This window comes from Tenrec ecaudatus, chromosome 13 (genome assembly GCF_050624435.1).
Source record: "Tenrec ecaudatus isolate mTenEca1 chromosome 13, mTenEca1.hap1, whole genome shotgun sequence".
In the NCBI taxonomy this organism is placed as follows: Eukaryota; Metazoa; Chordata; class Mammalia; order Afrosoricida; family Tenrecidae; genus Tenrec; species Tenrec ecaudatus.
Genome location: NC_134542.1, coordinates 99,770,439 through 99,775,918, shown reverse-complemented (window position 1 = coordinate 99,775,918; position 5,480 = coordinate 99,770,439).

Sequence of the window (5,480 nt, the reverse complement as noted above, 5' to 3'; positions counted from 1 at the left end):
GTGGTTCACTTTAATATCTTCCTAGCCTAATCTTAGTTCATGAGTATTAATTACTAGTTAATCCTTTTTTTTGCTTTTTATCCATGCAGAAAGAATCAATACTTTAATTACACTGCTTAATAATTTTCTTTTATCTGTCCTTTAATGGTGTTGACAGTTTATTTAGATGCAAACATCTAAGGGTTTTTATATCCCCTGGAGTCATTTCTCTTTTAAATACTTTCAAGGATATTTTAAATAGATATTTTAAAGTAATAAGAAAGCGAAGGAGACATAGCATGAAATTACATTCCATCTCCAGAGCTCCTGTAATTAAATAAAAATATGTCATTTACTGGGTTATAATTCTTGATCGATAGATTTCCTGAAGGAGATCAGTGACTTCATTAATTAATTGGTATTGATGTAATGTTCTTTCAGAGTCACCAGCTTGGAGAGAGACTGGGATTCTTCTCTGTTAAAAAATATTGGTCGTTCCACTGGGAGATGGGTGGTAGCTTATGTCAGCCATTTCAGTGCTTGGAGCCAAATGAGCCTGGGATAGAATGTCAGAGTGACATTTCCAGTCTGGTGACCTTAAGCTCTTCGCCCAACCCTTCTCAGCCTCAATTATCTCTTTTGTAAACTACATATAATAATAGTTCATAAGTTGTTGCAAAGAGCAAATGGGGTAGCACAATATCTACCAAAATATTAGTCCTTTTATATTGTCAATAGCACCAGAAAAAATTTGAACACCGATATCCCTTAATTATGGTGCTTGGCTTATTTCTCTCAGAACCCCGGTAGATCCAGTAACTAACTAAAATCAGGTTTCTGCAACACAAAACCATGGAGTTTTCGGGATACGACGTATATATATAGAGGCTTTTCTTTTTGTTTTTCAGAATAAGCCATTTTCAGTGATAGAACAGTGTGAGTGCAAACCATTAAAACTGCCTTTGTTGCTCAAAGGAAAGAAGGAATAAGGAATGACACGAAGAGGCCATCCCTGGGGTCCCCTGCTTGATCGGGGGTCTCCGGTGTTTCTGTCTTTCTTTCTTTCTTTCTGTGCAGAAATGCTGGATTTCTTTAAAATGCCAAACAACACACTTCAACCCCATCTGCCAGCGTGCAGCACACACGGGTATGTACACACACACACACACACACACACACACACATACACACACACCACCCTTCTATCTCCCTGCAGGGACAGAGTGTTCAGAGGGAAACTCTCAAGACCTGTTTTCTGTTTTCTGAGTGCAGTGTTGTTCTGACATCAGGACCACCTTTCAAAGGGAAGGGCATCTCTTTATCAAAAGCCTGTTTCATTCAAGGTCAATAGGAGAATTGAGTTAGGTAAACACACAGTGAGTCTATGAGAAGCCCATCCTTGCTCCAGAATATTGCCTTCCTACTTAAGGACCATCATCCCCATAATACACTGACAGCTGCTGTCTCCAACAGGAATTCTCTATAAACTGACTATATATATTCATTACATTTAGTCCTCTGTGAAATGACATCATTGGTCTTAGATGGTAGAAGCCCTGTCCATTTAAGAAGTGAATGTTCCAGAGGAAATGTAATGGACTTAGGGAAATCCTAATCTTGCCCCAGAGACCAGGAATGTCCCAGTGTGTTAACCAAAACTTTATATGTCAATCACATTGACCCCCAATGGCATGGCAACATGATCCTGTTCTTATCTCACAGGACAGGACAAAGGTTATTCCACAAAGTGGGTCTCTGCATGAGTGGATATTAATGACCGAATCAGAATCCTATTAAGGGATCAAATATATACTATCTGAAATTTGAAGTTAGGTCAATTATCCCTTTGAGGAATGCCAATGCTTCCTAAATTAAAAAGAAAAACAAAAACTTGTAGGTTTCAAAATCATGCCTTCAATCTTCATCTTTTAGATCCATTCCATAAATAAAACTAGCACTTCCATTAAAATGCCCTCTCATAAAAAAGCAATTTCCAGATAACATCAACAAAAGTGTTTTTTGATAGATGGTACCATCTTTGTTGCTGAAAAGCATTTCTGTCCACAGTGCTACCGTGAGTCATCATCCTTGCACCCATAAAATCAACCATGTCTCTTGTGCCTCTACTTATCCGTGACACCTGGGAGCATTCTTAATCCCATCTGTGACCATAAGGCTGTCCCTGTGGATAATTCAGCTGGCCCATCAACAGGCCAGAGAGCACGTGTGGGCCTCCAGAAAGGCTCATCTTTGAGCTAGGGAGTGAGGGAGGGGGCAGAAGAGGTGTATTTGCTCATTCTCATATATTTATAGATACCACATTATATCTTTCAGGCTCACTATTCTATATTCCAGGACATAGCGTAGTAAATGATACAATTTAAGTATCAGCTTGCAAAAGTTTGCAATTCAGTGGGAGAGCTAGGTGATAAATGAGGAAGCAATAAATAGGTGAGCTAGCGTTAAGTGCTGTGGAAAAGTGTGAGGACAGAATGTCAGCGTGGCGGTGTAGCAGTGAGAGAGAGAGGGGGTGATGTGAACGTGGCGCCTGCCCATGAGGAATTTACAATCTAGTCAAGGGCAGCACTTGCTTTCACGGACAGCAGCTCTCATCACCGAAGACTTGGAAACAGTGTCCCAAGTTGATGGTCCATGTGTCAGGTCATCCAGGAGGAGTTCCGGCCAAAGGGAGCCTCTCCCTAAAATCAGCAGCTCCATCCTGGGAAGACTTACCGCAGGAATGCAGCTGGGTGCAGGGGGCTGGCTACTGTCCTCAGGGTCCGAGAGCATGGCTGTGTATGACTCCGAGTCAGCCGTGACAATAAAGTTTTAAAAGCAAACGCCAATCGCTGTGGTATAAACTGCAACTCCTGGGTGGCTGAACAGACATTGCCAGTGGAGCCCAGAAGCTGCGAGTTTTTATTTATCCCATCAGGCACTCAGAGGCAACTTTAGTAATAAAACAGGTCAGGGAAAAGCTTGTCAATGAAGTACAGGGCCCACTGCTATTGTTAAGCATGCATAACACTTTCTTGGCTACCATATGCCTACCTGGGAAGTTTGGAGAGCAGATTCAGTTTAAGGAGGCACAGAGGACAGGGTTGAGCCGTTGACTCCAATTTTACAGATTTAGGGTAACTTTTTCCTTATTATTTTAAATCAACTTTATCAAGTTTTAATGTTGCACACACGACAGAATTTCCTATTTTAAATACATTGCTAAATCCATTCTGTCAAATACAGACATTTGTATGCTCCATATTAAAATGCAGAGATAGTCATTTTGAACCGTAAGGTGTCCATGACCCAGATCGAGGCATTTTCAATGAACCCATATGCATGTGAAATGTGGATCATAACTGAGGAAGAATGAAGATTTGATGTATTTGAGTTGTAGTGCTGCCAGAAGTGCTAAAAGAATGAGCAACTCTGTGCTGAGAGAAGTACAGCCAGAATGTTCCTTAGAAGCAAGAGTGGTGAAAGGTTGTCTCGTGTAGTTGGATATGTTATCAGGAGGGACAGGAAAAGGACATCCACGAGTGGTAAAATAGGGGCTCGATGGAAAAGAGGAGGACCGTCAGTGAGGCATGACGCAGTGACTACCAGGGACTCAAGCATCATCATGACTGTGAGGACGGCACAAGGTCAGGAAGCATTTCATTTTCTTGTAAATGGGGCCACTTTGAGTTGGAACCACCTTCAAGTCACCTAACTGAAGTCACCTAACTTAATGTCACATCCACAGGGGCATGAGAGGTTTCTTAAGGCCCACTAATAACAGATCCCGTACCAATGGATATTTTGCAGAAGTGTGGTGAGCCTGAGGGAGCCCCGGTGGGGCAGTGTTGACAAGGTGTGCTGCCATCAGAAATAGAAGCGTTTTACTTCAGTTGGCAAGGATTTCTCTTAAAACATAAGGTTCTTGATTTTGGAACTATTGGAAGCGGGCAGCAACTTACTCCGAGGCTCCTTCCAAAAACTCACTGCCATCAAGTCGATACTGACTCACAGCGATGCCATAGGACAGGGTAGAACTTCCCTTGTGAATTTCTGAGAGGGTAGCTCTTCACGAGAGGAGAAAGTGCTTCTCCTGGGAGCCACAGGTGATTTCAAACTGCTGACCTCACGGACTGCAGACCAAGTCCTAAGTCCTATGAAGCCAGGGTTCCAGAAGCACTAAAGACTCACGTCATAGTTGTTTGAAAAAGCTTTGTAGTTTTGCTGCATGTTATAGATCGAATTGTTCACCTCCCCCGCCCACCAAATATGGAGAAGCTTCACAAAGTTTGTAGGAAAATGAAATAGATGATGAAAAGTGTCCACACATTTTTCAAAACCCCCTCATGTGTGCTGGCATTCAAACCCTTAGATGTCTCTATGTAACCCCCTCAGGGAATAGTTTTCTTTCTTCAATTCATAAGGCTCTATCACTGTGGAATGTTCCCTAAATCTAACCATTTGTGAATTATAAGGCCCAGCTTGGAAAGAGAGATAAATAGCACAGACAGCAGAAGATAGATTCCATGTAAATACTGCCAAGAATCAGAAGAAGGCGGAGGTCTTGCAGCTCTCCCAGGCCTGCCAGCTGAACTGTGTAACCCCAGGATACACGCTGGCAGGGTCTCAGGGTCCTGGGGAAACACTGCATCTGCAAAACTGGGCCCTGAGGCCAAGTCCAGAGCCAGACTTGAAGTTGGAGCTATCATCATTGTGACAAGCCTATGGTCAGCACATTGCACAGGGAGTTCTCTGTGCCCATTGCCTGGCCACCACCTTCTGGGAAGTTTCCAGAAAATCTAGAATCTGTCCACATTCGTATCACATGGATCACAGCCAGCTGGGCCGGAGTTTGTGCTAACCTTGTACTCACGTTTCTCTGACTCTCTGGAAACGTTGATGCTCTCTCATCCAGGCTTCTTTTTGTGAACACCAGAAGTCTGAGAATAAAAAGGGAAGACCAGTGAGTCAGCACGTCTTCCCAGAACTAAATGAGAATTTGCAGAGCAATGGCCAGCACATGGAGTGCATGTAAGCCTGGCCAGACAGTGCCAGGACCCAGGCTGCTCTGTTGATGCTCGAGTACAAGGTGTGATGTCCAAGGTGCTCTGGATGGGTATGAAGGACAGGAAAGCAAACCTGGTGCACAGCTGTCCACTAGCTCTGACCACTATCTCCTCTGTATCTATTTCTTCCTTCATAAAAGGAGAAGTCGGATGCTTGTCTCACAGCATTACTGTAAAAGACGAAGGATGTTGAAGGGCTGGCACATAGAAGGTGATTGACAAGACACCATTACGGTCATTATTCTGTGATGCTCGGTGCCTACAGTAAATATTTGTGGCATAAGTAGATGATGATGTGCATGAGTTCACAAGAAGGGCCAATCATAGGCCCATTCAAAAGCAACTATCATAGGGAAGAGCAAGTACCATTCTCCCATTTTGAGGTCATCATCAGAATCCAGAATTTTAAAAAAAATGTGAACGCTGGTCCATTAGACC